At 25.3% G+C, this 22533-nt stretch overlaps 1 protein-coding gene and 1 long non-coding RNA gene across 22 annotated transcripts in view; one reads left to right on the forward strand and one right to left on the reverse strand.

Annotated features, from left to right (window-relative positions):
* The window catches only part of LOC107446132 (uncharacterized), a 32637-nt gene that overhangs the window by 7484 nt on the left and 2620 nt on the right, over positions 1-22533 (reverse strand). For 3 of the 11 annotated variants that reach the window (XR_015428489.1, XR_015428486.1, XR_015428485.1), the window contains exons 1-5: positions 14480-14718; positions 12288-12382; positions 9561-9674; positions 3900-4016; positions 2854-2935 (exon numbers count right to left, since the gene is read on the reverse strand). This is a non-coding gene — a long non-coding RNA (uncharacterized LOC107446132). Of the gene's footprint in view, positions 1-272; positions 2936-3899; positions 4017-9560; positions 9675-12287; positions 12383-14479; positions 14798-22533 lie in introns of those variants that run through there. The other 8 variants (XR_015428487.1, XR_015428484.1, XR_015428492.1 and 5 more) reach the window with 5 other exon arrangements.
* The window catches only part of LOC147806663 (calcium-dependent secretion activator-like), a 35628-nt gene continuing 27800 nt past the window's right edge, over positions 14706-22533 (forward strand). For 4 of the 11 annotated variants that reach the window (XM_087149288.1, XM_087149293.1, XM_087149289.1 and 1 more), the window contains exons 1-4: positions 14786-14993; positions 18044-18147; positions 19561-19672; positions 21511-21561. The gene's annotated coding sequence lies outside the window, so the exon portion shown is untranslated. Of the gene's footprint in view, positions 17139-18043; positions 18148-19560; positions 19673-21510; positions 21562-22533 lie in introns of all 11 variants that reach the window. The other 7 variants (XR_015428479.1, XR_015428482.1, XM_087149291.1 and 4 more) reach the window with 6 other exon arrangements.

The raw sequence follows: 22533 nt of genomic DNA on the forward strand, positions 1-22533 counted from the left end.
TTTCAGACAGACACCAAATTATGAAAACGACTAAAAAAATAGACAAACAGTAGAACGAATTTTCTGAATGATAATAAAACTATAAGCTGCAAGTGTAAGATTTCTTTTTCTCTTCTTGGAGACTTACATATTTGAAATAAAAGGTGAAATTATTTCAGTCTTATGTATTACAAATTATACAAACATTTATTGTATAGCAATTTGGAATTCAAAGATTAAAACCTAATCTTCATTCATAAAAACGAAACATATGAACTGATTGAGATATTTACACTTAACACTAACAAAGTGGTTAAACAAGTGAAGTGATGGAAGTCTGAAAAGACAATTAAATTCTTTTCCGCCAAATTTGAATGGATTTTTGTCATCTAATTGAAATGATAATGGCAGTGTGTAAATGGAGCTCAGTTTCTACATCACTACAAGCAATTGTTAGAAAAATAATATTGATCAAATTAGCTTCAGATACCTCATTATATTAAAATAGAAAAGCTAAAGATTTTAATTTCAATGTTTTCACTGCTAACATAGAACACTGACAAAAATGAACCAAATAAGTTGCAAAACGTTTTTATATGAGCATGATATTTGCATATAATCTAGTGAAAAAATCATTCAGTTAAAATCAACAGTGTGCTGTTTTTAAAAATATTTCATGAAATTATCAAATTTCAAAAGTTAATAGAAAGTAAAGAAAGGTAGAAGAAATAATTGTAGCTAGTTTTTTGAGTTAATTAAATCAAAATTACTCAAGTTATTCTAGAAGAAAAAATTCAATTTTTAAAATAAATTCTTATTCTCATATACAGAAGCGATAGCATAAATTTAATTTTTTTAAATAAAAAAAGAGAATGCTTATTTTTTTTCAAAAAATATACAAATTAAATAACTATTCCTTTAATAAAAACTAGAGATATTGTTAAATCAAAGATTTTAAGAGGAGATAGTTGAAACTAAATCTATTCTGTACATAATACAAGATAAGTCAGCTTTACTGCACAATGCACAAACTAAAAAAGAACACCTAAATTATTTTTAATGTAATCATCATATTATCATCTAACATTTATTTCTAATGATTTAAAGGAATAAACTTAAATATGCTAATTAGAGCAGATAATATTTAAAGTAGCTAAATCAGACATAAAATCTTTTTGTCTGTTAAAACTTAATTTCTCTGAATCTCTCTGCATTCTTTTTCCCTCACAGATTCAAATTCTTAATCTTCAAAGTGGACATCTGTAAAATATGGCCACAGTAATTTAGTCTGAACAGCCATTGAAAGTTAATGTGTTAATTTTAATTTTTGCATATTTCATCATAGGTTTGGAACTATTTAAGCAAATCAAAAAATTTTTTTGAAGAGGTATGAAACTCACTCAATTATTGTAAGATAATATTATACTGATATATTGTAAGATAATTTCATTGAAAATGTAATTTAATATTATTTTTTTAACAAAATATTTTAATAATGAGCAAAAAATTTTCAATTCTGAGCTACAAATTTTTTTTTATCATTTTAAACTAAGTAATTTTAAAAAAGAAAAATCCAAAGATCAATTAGAATCAGTGAAAAAGTACGAAATTGCGATAAAAGTCTTATTTTATATATTCTTTCCTATATTAGTGATTAATCCTGAATTTTGAATTTCATCATTAAAAATTATATAGTTTTAAACAATGTCAAAATTTATATACCTTACAATTCACACATTATACAAACAAAATTATTCTGTTGTACAATACAGAAAGTTATGAATCTCGTTACGAAGTCGTTCAAAAGTTACAAATTTTTTCTTTATATAAGTTTTAAGAGTGACAAAAGTTTTCTTTTCATTTGCTTGAATGGTTCTATAAATACAAACAAATAAAATGAATATTAAGGGGACCAAACTTATGCCTGCTCTCCTGATTTAGTTAATTTCTAGATAGCAATTCCCATTATTTTAAGATACAATAATCCAAATCCATTGGAAGAAAAGATACCTTTATTCAGACAAAAAAAAAATAGTTTACTGGCTTTAATTAATTGTCATTATTAACATTCACCTTTTCAAACATTAAGATTGCGCGTAAATAAGTGAAGTTTGAATCACCAGGTAACAAAGTATTAATTTGTTTTATGCATAATGTACAGGCATATTGGTATTGCAATTAAATACGCATGAGTCATTTCTAGTAACAATTGTAAATTGAGCAAATTTATTAAAACATAATTTAATGTTTCAAATATCCTTCTAAATTCTGATTAGTCACTATTAATTGTTCATAATAAGAATATTTTTTTGAAATTTCATAGAAAAAAAATACATTAATGATCCGAAAGTAAAAATATATACATGCAATCAATCATTTGGAAATATTTGTCACAGCACAAGTTGGGAAAATTGTGAGATGAATAACAACAAATAATATATAGGATCTAAATGCAAATCGTAGAATAGTTCAAACTCACTTTAATAATTTTAATTTTTATCTAATGATTTAGGTACTAGCAATAGGATATATCAGTCTTCAAAAGCAATTTTTATATTTGTCATAAATCTTTATATACATTTTTGCTTTGCTTTTTATTGCTATGTTTCTGTCTTATCTTTACTCAATCTTTCCCGTTACTACATATTTTCATATTAGGAGTCTATTTACGAAAGCATAGATGTAATAAATTTTTTCAGTAGTTCAAAATTATTTTAAAATTGTAAAAAGTAAACTTGCTTAAAAAGTATTTGTTTTGCAGTATATTGATTATAATTATAGATGTAACTTCAAAAACATATCTTCAGCCAATTTTGAAGAAATTGTAGCTCTTGTAACAAAAAACAAACAAACATGAAACAGTAATAGTTCTACCTCATATTACGATCAGTGGCATAGTGATAAATAAGTTTTAGGAGAAATCAATTTCATAGAAGCAAGTTCCAACAGTGTCTGCCTAAAAAATAATTTATTTTAAAAAATATAACAGGGTTTACATACGAAAATTTATTTGTTTTCTTAAGATTTCAGTTTAATTATTTTATATTTAAAAATATTAAGCACTAGAGTGATTGTGAGTGATGGAGTGATTAGAGCACTAGATTCAATGTTCCCAAAAAGTACCTTGGATTAAGCTTTCCCATTCATTCGAATGCCATTTAAAACTTCCTAATATATAAATTGCAATTCTTTCTAAAATAATTTTTGAAAAATATATATTTATTGAAGTTCTTTTTAAAATAATCAATGATGTTCATAAAATAGATAGAACACAAGTGATTTCGTAATTTATAACACATGACACAAATAAAATTAACTTGAGCTAATCTTTATAACATTGTATTTAAGCAATGAAACTTTTTACAAAAATGGTTTTAAATTATTTTTTCTAATAAAATTTTTGAAGGCACGTATTAATGAATTTCCTTAAATCAGTAACCAAATCAAATTTTTTAAAAAATGCGAAATTTATATACACCACATCATTGCCAAATTTAAAGAACTTTCTTATAAGTTTTCAAAAGAAATTTTAAAAACATCTATATTTTAATGAATGAGATATTTACTTTCTCAATCAATCAGCTTTTTTTTTTAGATTTCAGTAAATCTCTTTAAAGAAAATTTTTTATTACCTAATTTTTTATTTTAAATTATCCTTTTTAAGCTATTAACTACTCAGACATTATTGCTACTAATTAAAAAATAGAAGATGAACTATATGTTTCCTGAAAAAACAAAATAATAACCAATTTTTTTTATTTTTAAAGTGATATTAAGACAAGCACACATTATTTTTTCTAGCAAGAAAGTCGTTTGGAGAATAAAGGAAATGAAACGTGAACAATTAATTCATTAATAAAAATATTTGAATTTTGAACATTCTTCTAGTTTAAAAGAAAAAAAAACTTTCAAATACTAACTTTTTTTATAGTAAGGTAAATTTTCTTCTGAAATGCAAACAGCCGAGCCTCAGGAATAGATTCATGATGAGATGATAATAATGACCAGACACTGTCATGCAATGCTGATACTATATACTAGAAAAAAAAATTTACAAGTGAAACAAAACAGATATAATATAAATTATGTACTAAATAATAAAAAAAAATTGCCGTCAGTTTTGTTTGTTTGTTCTGTTTTGCATTATTTACATTTACAACACATATACCAAACAGATTCTACAACAATGTTACATATTTCAAGTTCAAGCACTCCATAAACCTAATCTTAGAAGATAATCAAGGTGTACCATTTGTCCAGTTACGGTCTTAAACTACTTACGGGTGTCATTTATGTTCAAAACTTGAGCGGTAACCTTCATTGGTGCAAGTTTATGAAAAGAAAAAACCAGGCGTGGAAATTATTTTTAATGATTTTACTTACATATTATTGCTTATTGATATATTTTTGGAATTTAAATTATGTCAGCATATTTATAATCATTAATGAAATATCTCGGCACACCACTAAATACAGAATTTAATTGTGCAGAAGGGAGGATGCAACTGTAGTGTATCTACCACTACAAAAATGCAATTCCATTTCACTAGTATATAAAACATGTTAATTTGATTCTATGGTGGGGTGGCTTTTCATAGACGAATGTTGACATCTGTGATAACTTCTTCCCCACATTGGTGACCGGGTAGTTGTTCTGTTGTAGTGGTAGATACATTACACAACAAATAGGGGTGAATTGAAATACTTTTCAGGTAAAAATTACTATAAAAATTGTATAATAATCATTGAGGTTTTATTAACTAAGGAAGAAAAGAAAACTAGAAATATATAAATTGTTACATTTACTATAAATTTAGACTATAAATTGTTACATTGTATTCATTATATTTTGATATAGAATGCTCGACATACTTTTAAAAAAACTGAAGAGATAAGAACAATTAATAAATAAACTTGTAGATCTGTATCCAGATCTGGACAGAACTCTATAGATCTTATTCCTAATCAGAATTTATAGATGAATTTGTTTTACAAAAATTTTAGCTATTATTTCTCTTAACGAATTCATCAGTAAAAGTGGATTGGGCTTTATTATTTTTAATACCATAAAATTAAATTTGTTGGGATCAGTTAACTAGTTGCTACTGATTATTTTTTATACACTTTTACACTACTCAGTTTAAAAAAGACACGATATGAGTAGACTTGTGCATTAGCAAAATATAATTTTTCTTTCAGCATGCAGGTGATCACTACACAACAGATTCCCGAGCAATGCTTCCAACTTACAAGATGACAACACTGCAGCCTCATCACATTCTAGTTCTATAAATTTTTTGCCTGATAAAAAAAACATTTCAAGATTCCTATAGACTGTAATGGTGAAAAAAAGAATAGTGGCATACGAGCACTTAGGATCATTTCAGGAATAGAATAAATAATAAACCTTCTTAAATCCATAAAAAATATTATTTTCAAATTTAATTTATAAGTTTTTTTTTTAGTTCAAAATGTACAGAAAACATGGAAAATATTATAGAACAATGAAAAATGGGAAAAAGAAAAATAATAATAATGAAAATAATAAAAATTTGGGAGAAAAAAAATCTGAAAAAAGGGGGGAAATTAATAAAAAGCCGTAAATAATCTTTTCATCAGCTCATGTAATTATATCCACAGAAAGGAGTACTTTCTAATATTGTATCAATATAGCCAAAGCAAAATATATCAATACAATAGTGTGAGAAGCAATTAAAAGAAAAATTTCCAAAAAATTACAACAAATAAAATAGAACACATTAAGTAAAAATATCGCACAAAATCAGAAAATAAAATAAAAACAGAATAAAACATAAAACAAAATCTATAAAGCAAATAGCGAATTCAATTGAACTTACATAAATGGGAATTTTTTCAAGAATGATTTAAAATATTTTTACAACAAGATTGCCAGATTACAAAATATGAAAACAGAAGCTCAAATTGAGGTAAAAGCAAAAATAGAGTTTTTTTTTTTCTTTTTCTAGTGGATTCTTACTACAGTACTGAAGTGCGTTTGATTTGTTAGTTATTGAGGATGGGCCCGAAAATAGATATGCACAAGGTAATATTATACTGCATAATTTAAGGAAGTTAACAATTAATAATTTTAGAAAATTAACTTCTATTCAAGAAAAAAATAAAATAGGAAATATAAAAAAACATGAATTGCCTGTTTTGCAAATAATTTTTGTCGTGGATTTGCACATGGTAAAAATTATATAAATTAACAAAGAAGTTTTTTAGTAAATTTATTTACAATAATATACAATTAACTAAATGATTTTATATAGAATTTAATTACTTTAGTTGTTGTTCATTGTTTTTTTTAATCAATTTTGAAAGAGTTTTTCTATTTGTTTCTTGGATAAACAAACATTACTACATATTCATTCAATTCTATTCATTTGATTAAAAATGGTATTTAAATAGATGTTCTAAGAATTCTAAGTAATTAGTTTATTTACATTAAAGTTAAAATAATTTCTTTTATCTTACAAATCCACAAAGCAGATATTTTCTTCTTTTATAATACCCAAATCCAAAAAAATGAAATTAATATTATCATCATTATTACAAAGCAAAATTAATTCCTCGGGGTAAATGTTGTTAAATAAAATAGTATAATCTTGAAAATTATAGATAATTAAATCATCAATAAATCTAAAAACAAATTTAATATTAAGAGTATAATTTTTTTACTAATAGTGCAAAAATAAGTTAGATAAGAGAAATGAAAAATTAGATCCTTGTGGTATTCCATCAATTTAAAGAAAAATATCTTTTTTATTGTAAAGATAATTATTAAAAATACAAAAATTAATTAGAATTTCCCAATAAACAAAATCATGACTACGGATATTTTTAAAATCATAGTAAAAATTCAAAAGTACATCTTTTAGTTTAGAAAGGGGAATGCTATTCAAAAGATCCTGGAAATCTAAAGTCACAATAGAATTAATTTTAATATGTTTAATAAATTCTAAAATCGGTTGATTATTAGCAATAATCCAAGAAAAACCTTCTTTAATAATATTGTTAATAATTTTATTTAAGTAGTTAGAGAAAATGGCGCTAGATTTAGTTAGGTAAGTATTAGTGACATGTGATTGTTCTAAGTTTTATAGGAATTTTATGAAATTTAGGACTGATAATTAAGTAAGGAAATTGTATATAGCTAATTTTAATTTTTAATCTCTTATATAAAGTCAAAAATTTTTACTATTTTTTAACTCCGTATTTAAAAGTGCAATATAGAATTTTTTACAGAAGATTGGATAGTTATTGTTAGCTTTGTCTATGGGGAAACTATAAAATGTTTTTGCAGTTGCTTTATTTATTGAACAATTTTAGAAAAATTTGTTGAATTGTTACAGTTATTTAAATTATCCTTATTATTAAAAACAAAGTTTTTAAAGTAATAATAAGCAACCTATTTCCATTCTGTTAACATACTTAAAGGTAAAGAGAATCTATTTGATAACTTTCAACAAATACTATTGAGATCATTAAAAAAGTATTTTAGAAATTTATTAATTGATATTTGGTAAATGGGTCTAAATTTTGTGCCTTTTATCATTAAATTCCTAAGTTCTCTATAATATTTAAATTACCAGTAATAATATGTTTATGTTTATCAATAAAATTTCAATCTTTTTCGTCTTCACTGTGACATTCATAATCGGATATTTAACTTTTCCCAAAATTTTTGATAACATCATTATAATTAATATAGTTCTACCAAGAGATTTATTATATTTTAAGCTTTTAATTACGTGAAATTCTTTTAATGGAAATAAATTTTCAAAAATATTATGAAATTTGATCTTATTGAAAATAGGATTTTGAAAGTTAACAAAATGTTAATTATCTAAATTTTTCTTTTTAATTGGGGAAATTTTACTCATTTTAGCTTTTACAAGTTCGAAACAAAGTAATGTAAATTAATAAAAGAAAAGTTAATAATAAGATCTTGAAGCTTATATACATCATTATTCTTAAGGGGAAAAATAAAATCTTTAATTGGTTTAATAATATAATGTTTATTAAAATCTTTTTCTATTTTAGAAATGAAATTTATATTTAATTTGTCACTATTAAGAGAGTTTCTATTACTTCTTGATCCCCATTTACCTCGATTTGTACGCTTATGTTTTATATGAAAAAGTGAATAAGTTGAGGAGTTATTAAAGTTAATCTGTGTATGTTGGAAGGTATCGTTTAGCCCATACGGCAAAATTGTTTTGTATAAAAGTCTGTAGTAATTTTCTTTTTGTAGTCTTAAATCTAAATCTTCTACTATATCTTAAATATTAATTTTGACACTGTTAAAATTATGTTCTCTATAATGATTCAATTCCAGATTATTGATAATTTTATTACTGTTTACTGTTATCAGAACAGTGTTGATTAATTCAAATATTAATAGAGTTATTGACTTGTCCAACATATTTCATATTATAAAAACCACAGGTTTACATATAAATAAAATTTTTACTTTTACAAAAAGAATTGGAGCTATCGTTATTAAGAATCGTATGTTTGTGGTCAATATTAGGGCAAGTTTTGCACCATTTAACACCACACGCTTTATAAGACAGTAAAATTTCAGACATTGAATGTCATACCTGCCAACATTGGAGAAATAAAATAACAGAGATTTTCTAGCGACATATTTTAGGCTACAAATAAAGTTTTGATACATCACACATAATCAAGTAACTCAAAAAGAGAAAGATATAAAATTGGAAATATTAAAAGAAGTTACTGTTAGTTGAAGTAAAAAATGTGTATATAATTCGTAATCTCAAAATAAGTTTTTTTTAAAGCAATATTTATAATTACTTAAAATATAAACACTCGACATATTGCCTGGCAATAGCACCATCTGTTGAGGAATAAGAGAAGTATTTTTGCCATCATCAATTATTTCATCTGCAAAAAGTTACTTTAAAAATTTCTTCAACAAATACGGAGAAATTTGAGAATATACAGGTAAACAGGAGATAGTTATAAAATACAGGATTCTTCATTAAAAAACAGGAGACTTGGCAGGCATGGAATGGAATTCAAAAAATCTTTAGCTTCCAGAGTAGCAAGATGTCTATCCGAATTTCCCCTCTGAATTAGGCTCTTTGTACCGGGTACAACATGAAGAATAATTTAAATAGTGAAAAAAAAATTTTAAACATTAAATATATTTTTTCCCAGGCACAAAATTGTTATAACTGTTTAAAAACATAAAAATAGGCTCATAGAACAACGCCCTAAACACACACAACGTCCCAAGCACACGAAATTAAAAAAAAGAATTAATAAATGGAAGCAGAAGGAAAATGAAAGTAAGTTAATAGTAGATGACATTAAGAGCTAAGCTGCAATAAATATGATCATTAAAACATAGCATAATAAATAAATACAAAAAGGACAACAAAAAAAACTTATTAAAAAATAAAACTTAATGTTTTTCTTAATTTTCTTTATTTTTTTTGTGTCCTTTTTGCATTTATTTATTATGCTATATTATATAGACATATATACACATGCAGAGCATTAATGAAATAACAACAAAATCTACATGCCTGTATCAGGTTTGATCATGTGTCAGTGCCATTGTCATACAAATCAGCAACATAAGTAGGGAAAACTGCACAGTGCTAGTATAAGAAACTGTAGTCAGAAGCATCCCCTTTAACCTGAAATAAAATAAATTAAATTTAGTAGAAATATTTTTAATTAGCAAAAATAAGTTTTAAAAAGCTGACAAAAAATAACTTGAAAAGCATAAGCTACAAAAAATGATTATGACTTCCACTAATGCTAATTACTTATAAAAGCGAGAAGAGTTTTAAAACTTATTAATTTTTGCTAATAAAACTGATGGGCTCAAGATACATGGTAGCTAAGCCCTTCAATTAAGTCATTTATAAAATTTAACAAATAATTTTAAACATAATTTACTCTTAAAACAAATTCAAGTAGTTAAAAAAAAAAAGATACTTTTTCTAAATGCATAAAGAAAACTTGGATAGACATACCGTAATTTTGCAGAGCATACCATGGCATTTATGATTTATAAACATTAAACTTTGGTATGCACTGCGTACTTAATGGGGCAGCCTGTACAGTATTTGTTTGTTTTTTTTAAACTACTTGAGCTAGAAAATTCAATTTTGTTCAATTGATTCTCCAAAATTTCATTATTTTTCTTCATCTCTTTATCTTTTGCAGCAATCTATTTTAATATTTTATGCTCAATAATAATTTAAAAAATTAACAATGGATGTGTAAAACAGTTTGCAAGAATGTATCAATAGTGCAACATACGTTCTACCCTTCACACAAAAAAGTCGTCGGTGAATTCCCCTCTCGCAATCACTCTGCTAATAGTCTCTTATAAAGCTCAACGGAAGTATGATTCCACCTTTTTTCTGCTGCAGGTGTGAAGAAAAAAAGTGAAAGAAAAATATCCAATCAAATGAGTTGGGTGAAATGGTTAAATTTTAAAGGTCAAGTTTTTTTCCCACTTTCAGTTGAAGATGAACTTTATTATTAAAAGAAATAACACATTCACGATCATTTAATGCTTTAATTTTGTGCAATTATTCATCTTATTTTAAAACTATTTTTTTTAAAGTTTTTAGCTGTTATCATTTGATAGGTTAAAATTTTAGAAGTTTAAAATTAGTAGTAAAAAAAAGGGATGCTTTCATGATTGTTTTATTCTACAATTTAAATCAAACAAGACTTATTTTACTTTATTGAATCATTTGATTTAATAATATTTAGGTATTTCAAATCAGATTATTACATTAATTGCGATAAAGCGACGTGAGCAGAAATTTATTGTATTTTGACAACTCATTTTAATTATATTTGGGTTCTTAATCATTTGGCTTACATAAAATAAGAGTATTTTAAATTGACATTTATTAACGTAATACATTTGTGATTGGGTTCAATTTAAATTGTAAACAATTGTACCTGGTACAATTTTGCATACATTTGAAAAGTTGTGATGAAAATTATCAAATTACATAATTTCTAGTTTTAAGTAAGAATGCATATATTAATTTATTGTAGATTTAGTAATTATTTTAATGATTTTCAAAAGTCTAATAATTTATTTTGCAAAATTTTTAAAAAAGTTATTAAATCTCTATAGAATAATAAAGGTATAGAAAGCCAATTGAAAAAATATCAACTGCCATTTATTTTGTCTTAAATATAGATACATATTCTGTTTCAACTTTATTTAGAAATAATCTATTTCATAAATTACATTGCATAGGAACAGAAATCATTAAAATAAATTGTATTGATTTTATTGTATCATTAAATTAAACTTATTTTACCATGAGAATTTTTATGAGAATACTTTTTTTTCCCCAATGAGCTGCACAATCAGTCTTGCCGATGAGCAGACCTAGTGCGTTCTCCAGAAGTGGTATCCACTTTTTCAGGACCACCACAATGGGTGAGATACCGTTGGCCATGTTAATTTGGACGTCTAGTTTCTGCCACACTAGATGGTAGCACCGAGACTCTATTTGGATGCTAAAATGCAGTAGGAATTTAAATTTGACGGGAATTTTATGAGATAACCATTCTGAATATTAGTGTACACATTCCCATTATTACAAAATTTTCATTTTAAAATATAAAAAGATTTCTTTTTTATTTCACATATTTTGCCAATATAACTTTTGAATTTATAAAGTAGGAAGAAAATTAATCAATATATTAACAATATATAGCATTACTTATCAAAAGTAATGTAATTTTATTAGCCAGAAAGAGTATATATGCAATAATATATCAAAACATACTGATGGTAATGCAACATTTGAACTATGTTCAAAATACTTTTAGAGGAATGGGTGCCACAAGATATATTTTTTTTTTTCCTTCTGTGTGTTAACATTGTGTTCAAAAACTATTTTTTAAAAACTATTAATTTCAGAAATGCATGCTCTTTGAAACTTTTGACCAAATAAAAATATTTTAATTTTAAAAAAAATGCAACTTTCAACTAGACTCTTAGTGCACCAACTACTAATTTTGTGATATACCTTTAAATACTTTTTGAAAAAATTACTTACTTAGAGCTACTAATTATAAATGAGCAGTCTTTTGTATATCAATAAAAAAAATTATTTAATACTTAGAGTAATTGAAGTGGATGAACCAAGTTCTTGTAATTAACTTTTTTTTATTATAGTATTTCTTTTCAAATAAATTATTACTATATCTATAAGTATCAGTAACAGGAAATGCATTGAATTATAATGTAGTTCAAAAGTACTTACCAAGATAAAATGTTCTCTCTATCTCAACAATTTACTTTGACTGTTACTTATATGCCAGAATTTGAAAATTTTCAAAGGACCTTTCGCTGACAAAACTGTAAAAATTTACAATAATGAAAAAATATTTAAGAATGATAGCGCACTAAATTTTCAAATAAGAATTCTTCATGCATGATATTTCTGAAATTTAACTCCAATCACCTAATCAAAGAATAGATCTGTTTTAGTTAAATTTCATTATAAAATTCAAAGATAGATAAATAAAATGTATTTATTTTTACAACAGGAAGACGAATAAGGTATTTTATACTCTAATACAAAGATGTCCTTTGTATCATGCATACAAGACTTTATAACAGAAATTTCATTTTAAAAAGAAGAAACTCATTTCATTTTAATGTGTTTCAAAAGAATCATTTAAAACTTTAAGATAAATGCTTATTTTTTTCCTAGGTCAATTACATATCAATGAATCTTTCATTAATTCATCTTAAATTGATTATATAAAACACATTTTACTTAGGCTTGGCGAATACCTAGCACAGAGTGTGTAGCTCTCTGTACTAGGTATATAATACAAGGATACATAGCACTCTGTATTATGGACAAGGTATATTAAAAATAAGCACCTTTTAAGCATTCAAAAAAAATCATCACTTATCAACAAAGAAAAAAATCATAATTAAGATATGTACAGAAATAAAAATTATTTCTTTCTTTTGTTTAAAGTTCTTCATTTATAAAATCAACAAAATGCAAAGTTATTTTCAAAGACTTTACATAATCATGATAAAATAACAAGTTACTGATAAATATAGCAGAAAAAATTGTGAAAACCAAGCTTCTTTTTGTAATTTAAGACGATGATTGACACAGAAAAGAAAAAAAAAATTAAAAATCTTTATTTGAAAGAAGGACAATTAAGCACTTTTTACAAATCCTTAATGGAAAAAGCACCTTTAAAGGCTTTTAAAAAACGTAAATCATTTTATAAAAATGCTATGCACCCTGTATTATTTAAAATATGGCCACCAAAGAATTCTTTATAAAAAGTATTTTTATTAGAAATAAATTAGAAAAACTTGAAGTAACCTTGAATCTTATTTTAAAAATAATTCTTTATGAGTAAAACTATACACAAATAGCCAAAAAAGGAGAGGGTAATACTAGACTAAAGCAAAATACAATGTGGATCAAGCACAAATGAAAATGTATTTTCATATTTGAGCTTTATTTATTCACATGTTTTTTTTTTGTTCTTTAGTAATGCCCAAATAATTTATTTAAATTAGCATACAAAGAAAATATGCTTAAAAATAAAATTTCTGTCAACTTTAAATTTCAAAGTACTTCCCTAGTGGTGGCTTCACATAACTTCTGGTCTATCAAGTCCTACCTTCTTCTGTAGTGATTCATTACATTTATATATATTTGTTTTATTCTCATTTAAATTTTAATTTATAACCAATAAATGTTTAAACTTTTTTGAAAAAGGTTTAAAATATATACACTAAAGGTGATCATTTTCAAATACTCTGTACACACATTTACGTATATAAGTACAGTAAATATTTCTTTTGAGCCAAGTTTAAAATTAAATTGTCCCTAATTAACAAATTGTTTGTGATTCTTTGTTGTTTCTAATAAAATAAATTTAACTGATTTAACAAAATTTTAAAAAATAATAATATAGAAAAGCTAACTGAAAACAAGAAAAATAGCCTTTAAATTCATTATTTTATTAATTTGTCCATTTAAAAACCAACAGCAAAAATAAGATTAATGACCTGAATAAGCTCCCAAGATTTGCTAGCACAATGCAATCCCAAGCACAATGTACTTATTTCATTTATAAAAAATGGGGGAACATAATTTAAAAGTGTAAGTAGAAATAAGACAATTGACAGTAAAACATAACTTCCAGATCCCCCCTTTTTTTAACATACAAAATGACATTTATGTATAATGAATAAAATGAAGATTTTGTGTGTGTACATCTAACTCAGAATTGTTTGTACTAGCATCCTGAAATTCGAACAGCGGCTGCAAAGGACAATTTTTGCCTCCTTTCCTAAAAATCGATAGGTATTTTTAATTAGCAGATGAAAAGTTAGTGGCTTATTTCATGTTTTATTTGAAAAGCACTGACTTTTCACCTGCTTTCTTTTAAACATTTTATAATAAATTCTTACAACACATTTCCGGATAAACTTTGTATAAAATAAACATAATATCCTAAAAATTTACTGGAACTACAACAACTTGATTCTTATAAGTTACACAAAATATTTTATTTTTTACTTTTTTGCAAAAAAACATAAAATTTTTATTTTTTGTTTTTAAATAATTTTATCTTCAGTTATATCCTCCATTTTAGATAGAAAATGAAGCATACAAACAATATTTAAATTTCGGGGTGTTCCGATGGATTGATGGGTCCACAACTCTACTGGCTGTGATCGAAAAAAAATATAACATTAAATTATAGCTTACATAGTACTACAGTTAAAATCACTGGAATGTGTTAAAAAGCTATAAGCTCATAATTTTGCTGCATAAAGCTCACAAATTATAATAATGTCTTGCATAAAATGAACCCTGAAATAAACAAATACCGGCAGTGCTATAAGCAAAAGCAGAGAGCACGCCGCACTTTACTATACTCAATAAACAAATACAAATGACTGCTGTGGAAACCGTAACAAGGTCTTTATACTTGCCTTTGGTTTTTAAGCCGTAGTTATATAATTGAGCTCACAAGCATGCAAAATATAAGTGAAATAAACAACAAAATAAATAATAATTGTGGTAAAGGCAGCTTTAATGTCAAAAGCGAAACTGCTTTGATTCTAAGACTCCACTTTATTATGGACTTCACAAAAGCGTAAACACGAAGATTTGTTTCAGTGCGGTAATTTTGAACATGGGTCGAAAAATTTTCGCCGACAAATGTTGTAAGACTAAACACTGCACAACTCATCTGCTTCCTTTTCTCCAAAATTATAACTATTCATTTCTTTCTAAATGTCAATGTAATAAGTAGATTTATATCAGAGCAATTCTTGAACTCCTGTCTATTCATGATCTTGAGTACATTTTAGAATTTTTGAGCTTCATTCTTGTGAAAAATAAAATCTTGTGGTTTATTTTATGTTTAGTAACTTTTGATCCAAATGGAGTTATATAAAACTTCTAAGAAGTATATTGAAGTATCAAATTAATTTAAATATCAATAGTAGTTGAAACTATTGTTACACCTTTATTTTACTCTATTTGTTTGTTTCTTACAGATCAACCTTTTACCAATCCTTTGTTCGATTAGCTATACAGTGTACTCCCGATTATCCGGGTAAATCACCGGGACAGGTCGCACGGACAATAAAAAAACACGGATAATCCGAAAACTCCTTTCATTAAAGAAAAAATCAATATCAGTACGAAAAAAATATATATTACTGACATTTGCATGCATAACATCAAACTAGGAATTTTCCTTTTAAAAAAATGTGTAATGCGTCTTTGCCATATATCGATACACAAATTTTACGAACCGCAGTAATGTCACCGTAATCAAATCCTCCCATATAATCTAATAAAGTTTCCACAGAGCAGCAGAATGAGAAATTGTATTTCCCTCATTTACTACACCTTCTGCATCAGTTACTATCATCACTATTTGATTTGACAACATGGCGATGTCTTCATCAGTCAAATACTGGATGCCAGGCTCACATGCATCACTTTGAAACCAATATTCTAAATTTTCTTCATCTAGAATTTCGAAACCTTAGATTTCTTTTGCTTGTTCGAGAATACTGTTATCATATTTTTCTTGAACATCTGAAAAGATTGTTCATCAAGCGGTATCATCTTCCTCCACGATCGTGATAACGTAGACGATTTTACTTCTGACCAGACTGCTTGATATTCCATATACTGCAATCCAATAACGAATATTGCTTCCAAAAATTTGGTAGTGTTATAACTTCATGAATCAATTTTTTTTCTTGAAAATGTTTCTCTTTATATTTTTTGTATGACTCCGGAATGAGCACGGATAATCCGCAAACCGAAAAATCCGCGCACGGATAATCTAGAGTGTACTGTATTTCAAAGAAGTAAAATTTCCTTTATGATTTTTTTTTTCATTTATCCCTATATACTGTTTGAAATTTTAACAAAATTTTTCGTTGTTTAGAAAAATTTGTTTAGAAAGCTTTTCTTGCAACTCTTCAGTGTTTGGGTTTCTCTTTATCACTTTATTTGGATTGAAAATCAATATCACTTAATTTATTTATTGTATTGTGGTAAAAAGTAACTAAATTTGATGTTTGATGAAATAAGTTTTTGCTCTCTTGTTAAGTAGATTTCCATGTTGTAATCTGTGGCAGAATAATCCTCAAGTCTTGGGAACTTCGAGCAGTGGCCCACGACAAACTTATAAAAACATCACAGAAATGAATTAACTCGTAAAGTATAACTCGTAGTGATCCCATGACAAACATCTGCATGTTTTATAATCCATTGTTTAAATTGCTTGTTTCAAATCTTTTTGTCACCTTGTCAATTTTGTTTGACTCGACAGATCACAATACTGAAATACCCACCTCTTGTTTTTATTGAAAAGGCTTTTCCTTTCATTGTAAAGCAAATTTTAAGTATTGATATTTTTAATTAAATTTATATTAGGAAGAAAAGGGTAAGATCTGATAGTGAGGTTAGACCCCGTAGCTCAATTGTGTTGAAATTAGTTCCATTTTCTAATGAACAAACTCTGAGTAACACTTTACTAGTCAAGAGGAACAACTACCATTTTTTTGCTATTGTTGTTGATTAATTCAAGTCGCCTTGGTAAATAAGTTCGTTTTATTTTGAACTTACATCATTAGAAACTATTGAAAATTTTTATTTATTCAATTTTATTTTCTGGTTTTTCATTCCTCTAAATAATTTTTAATTTTGGAGTGTACTGAGTCATGCACAGTAATTTATAAATAAACATCTCTCAGGGGCATAAGTAAGCATTTGCTTTCTCATCTGTTGCTATTGGGAAAAAAGAAAGTTAAAATAGTTTCCTCAAAAAGATAAAGGAAGAATCTGCCCTGACTGAGGATTTCAATGAAATCATTTCATTATTAATGTTATGAAAATATTAGAATTTTCTTCTTAGCTTAATCAAAAGCTTTCTTTTTATAATATTCATTTAATTTTTTGAATCAGAAATAGTGATAAATCAAATTAACTTGGAAGTGAACTAAATTGGTTGTTGCTTAAGAAAAATGTTACATTTTTTTTCTTCACTTAATATTGCTTGCTATATTGAGTAGTTCTGATAATAGTATGATAATAATAAAGAGCAATTATGATGCAACGGAAACAGAAATTCAAAAATAGAAACAGATTTTATTTTATTAAATAAAATCTGTTTTATTATTAAAATTTTTAATATGTTCATAAAATAAAATAATGATACGATGTAATAATAATAAAATAAAAATAATAATACTTATTTATAAAACATATTATTATTTTATAAATAAAATAATATGTTTTATAAATAAGTTTTATTAAATGTTACTAAAAAATTATACTTCTTAAAAAGATTATTTTTTTAAATTTAAATTTGTGATTTTTTTTGATAAAGAAATCCAATTGATTTAATTATGATTTTAAAAGCAATTTAGATCAAGCTGATTCAAATTGGTTGATTGTAATGCATTGTTCAAAATCTAATGTACATTTTTTGTTTAATATAGGACTGTTTCCTTGTTTTGAGTGGCCCACCAGGTGTAGGGAAGACTGAAACAGTCAAAGCTTTGTGTGAAGCTTCAAGCTGAACAATATGCAGCTTAATGAAATTGTGAGCTTAATATAATATATTGTTATAATATTTTAAAATTTCAGTGGTGTCCATTGAAACATTTGTTAATATTTGGCAAGATTTTCTAGTTCTTAATAATTAAGAATTTTAACTTCAATAAATAAGGTGTTAAAATTAATTATGGATGCCTGATATCACTTATTAATATGATGCATTATAAATACATAATAAATTTTTTCCGCAATATTTTTTAGCCATGTTAAACTTAATTTTTAAAATATATTTCAATTTAATTTCAAAGATTTATTTTCATGTTAAGTGAAAGAAATGTTGAATCAATATTTTTATAAAATAGTTTTAGGTCTTAAAAAAGTAGAAAAGCTTAAGTTATTGACTTTATTTATTTATTCTAGCTTGAATTTTATGCACGGAATTATCTTCACCATAGCAGTAACCTTTTAAAAAACTTGCGATCTCAGTAAAACTTTTAATTCATTCTTACAAGAAGAAAAAAAAGTGAAATTAATATATTGCAGTATATTTTATTAATTTTATTTTAATCACATTAATCTTTGTCATAAGAGTATTACAAACAAACATGTGTATTTATTCAGTTTGTCATTACAAAACCAAGAATTAAATTTTATAAGCACATATAAAAATAATTTTTCCCTGTAGCGAAGTTGATATTTATTCAAAAAATTAAAATGTTGAAAAAAGATGTCACCATTACTGTCTCTTTAATTATTTAATAAATAATTTAAAAAAAAGTCCATTAAAATTTCTTCTCATTTTTGCAAAAGTTTTTTTTTAATTCTTTAACTTAAGTGAAACAAAAACGTCTAGTTTAATGCTATACTCTGAAATTATGTGGCTTAATTAAATGACATTAAGTGAAAATTTAAGTATAAGCACATAGAATGTGGAGATGATAATGAAGGACAGATATATTTCAAATGACTAGATTCTTCAGAATGTTGATTCATTTTCAGCGATACCAAATGCTTAACCTGAGACTTTTTTTCATATTTTAATTAATTATTTTGAATCCTTAGCGGTTGGAGGAACCATGTTTCTATTCAGCACATGTGACGTTATAACCAATCAAGGATCATTTTTTACTGCATCATTTATAGAGGCTTTTTTTGGCAATTAATAAGGTTTAATAATTAAACAAATAAGCATTTAAGGAAAGAAAACAATTACATTTTTGGATTCAGGAAAGAATTTCCAATTAGTTAGGACTGAAAATATAAAAAAATTAAGAGATGCTGTAATTGTCCATTATGTATTTATTCAAACTAGTGGTACATAAAAATTTGATATATTTGCCTGTATTATGACTTCTCTAACATCTTCTATACCTTTAAAAAACTATGCCTTATATATATATATATATATATATATATATATTGTAAAAAAGTTAAATATATTTTAAAATGTCTCTGCTAGACTTGTTCTGCTTTGAAGATCAGATAACCACTAGGAAAACTCAAGCTCGGTCAATCTTACAATCTTCAGAATATTTTTATATTCAAATGGTAAAAGAATTACATTTATTAAGGTGAGACTTCTTTATTTAAATTATTTCATTATCAAACAATGACATTCATAAGAATAGGACCTTTTTTTTAAATTAAATTTCTGTATTTGTTTTTTTAATGTTTTTTAATATCTCAGTCTTTTGTTGGGACTTTTTTTTATTATAAGGGAATTCATTTTTCTATGGATTGCTGGCTTTTCTTTTAAGATGCTTCATAGTGATCTGGTGTACTTCTTAAGAAATTAATTTACAGAATCATGAAGATGATTTAATTCACTTTCTGTTTTATGTAAAGTGATAAAATATTGTTAAAAGCAAATAAGAGTTAAAATGTTTAGTAAGTTAATGGCCCATTCAAAATATTTCCTAAAACGCAGACTATTATTATTTTTTTAAACTCCTTTTTTTCTTACTTCTAATAACAAAAAATAGTAACTTAATGTTAAATGTTTTAAAATAAATCTTTTTTTTCTATCTCACTTTGTGTCACTTTTTTTTTTTCTTCTTAGAACACAATTCTACAAAATATAATACATTGAAACAAGGAACACCATAAAGAACACAGATAATTGTTCTTGGATGCAAGAACAAGCATTTTTTTTTTCACCTTCAAGTTTGATTTAAAACTGTTTTAAACTTTACTTATCAATGAGATTATAATAGTAATTTAAAAATTGAAGGTGTCCTCCCCTTTTCCTGAAGTTGCTTTGTTGTCCATGTGGACTCAATACAGCATTAAAAGATTATCATTAGTGTCCACTATAATTGTATGGTAGTTTCTAAAAGTTTAGCAGAAGATTAAAAGAAAAGGTATGAATGAAAAACTTAAAGAATTCACCTATGGCTGGTTGACCAAAAGTGGCTTATAGCATTTTCAATTTAGCCCCTGAACTATCTTAAATAAAAAATACTAAGAAAATAAGCATGCCATAACAAATATTTTTCCGTCTGTATTCTGCATCAATTACTGATGTAGGTAATTTGTAATTTTTCTCACATTATTGGATTGCAACAATTTTGTTTTAAAAGTCTTCTTTATTATGATAGACAGGATTTCAAGAATTGAAAAACAAATAAAAATAATTATAAGTGAGATCATTACATTCATCTCGTACTGATTAGTAACAATTTTCAATTAACGGTTTGAAGCAAATGAAAGTTTTAATTTCCTGTTTTTTTCTTTTTTTTTTCCAACTTTTGCACTCCTATGAATTTGTTATAATTGTTTTTTTTTATCTACAATACAAAAATGGTTTTTCATCTATGGTACATGAAAATAAATTTTTTGTCATAAATTATTTTTAATTACATTTTTCTTATAAATGTTATCACTGGCCGCTTGTGACAAGCAGTTACATAAAACAGTTTATTGTGTAAACTTTTTTATATTGTTCTTACTCAAAAAAGTATCAAGTTTAATACTTTTCTTCAAATAAAGATACTTTGATCTCTTAATTAATTAATTTGTGTTAAAAAATAAGTTCAATAATAATTTTTGAGTGATTGATAAGTTTTAAGTAAGGTCAATTGTAAGAATATATATTTTTTTAGGAATCTCATAACGTTGAATTTTGACATGCGAATTTTTTTCATCATTCATACATTTTTTGTTTATTTATTTTTAAATATAAAAATATCTTTGAATTGTATTTTTTTAAACAATTTTGTAGTCGATTTAATGAAAGTTTATGTAAAAATTTTTTGCTTAGAAACTATTGAGTTCCTCATTAAATTATGCTCATAATATACTAATATTTATGTTTCAAGTAAATATTAATAGGCATTATTAATTTTATTTATATATTTTACTCTTTCAAGTGTGCACCAAATACTTTTTAATTTTTTTTTTCCTCCATCAGGAGTTTCCGAATGTAAATAAGAGATCCAATCCTGCTTCATTGCATTCTAAGGTATGTTTTTTTTATGCATTTGTTTTTACTTTATATTGAAAAATTCATGAATAAAATGAAGAGAAAAAAATATTTTTATTTAAAATTTGATTTAGTTCATAGACCAACTTTTTTTCTCCGGCTCAGAATAATTTTGGCAATTTCTTTTCGCTGCCAACCATTTTTAGTCCATTTTTACTGCTGCCACCTTTGTAACATAACAAAAACTCTAACAAATATTGGAACCCTATTAAACTCAAAATTCACTTTTATTATTGGGATACTAGGTTGATATGATTTAAATCACTTGATTTAAGTCATGTTTTAAATTAACTATGAATATATTTTTTAAGAAAATCATTGTTTTAAACAAAATGATATTTTTAATAAGTTATTAAGTAAAAAATATTTTGTAATTATATTCTTTAAGGTGTGATTTTTTTTAAAGTCTGATTTTGTTGATAATGAAGGTTTTATCCAAAAAATATAATTAAAGGGTAAATTATTATGTTTCTTAATAGACAAGTAGATAAATAAAACTAGAGACTAAAAGTGGATAAGACTGTTAAATTATAATTTTTCATTAGCTGTATGTAAAACAATCATTTAGGAATTTAACATATTTCAATAATACTCATTTAATTTTATGTTTATTTAAATACTTTAAGTGTTTTTAAAATAAATTAAATACGTCGTTAGTGTTTAACAATATTGATGAAAGACGGCACATAGTAATTTCAATATTTTTTTTTTCTGTAATGTGTTCTGATCTAAACTAGTTTACTCTTCATTGTGTATCTAACTGTTCAATTGCCTCCCTAATATTAAAAAAAATTGATTTCAATTTCAATGAAAATTTGATTTCAAAAACAATTTTGCCAACCATTTTGGTTATTGTCGTTCATTAACATCAAGTAATATACATTTCCTAAATAAAGAATACAGAAGATCTCTATAAGATTTGTTTTTCACCCAGGCAAACATTTTGTTACC

This window comes from Parasteatoda tepidariorum, chromosome 8, assembly GCF_982258835.1.
Source record: "Parasteatoda tepidariorum strain Cologne lab strain chromosome 8, Ptep-v5.0, whole genome shotgun sequence".
NCBI lineage: Eukaryota > Metazoa > Arthropoda > Arachnida > Araneae > Theridiidae > Parasteatoda > Parasteatoda tepidariorum.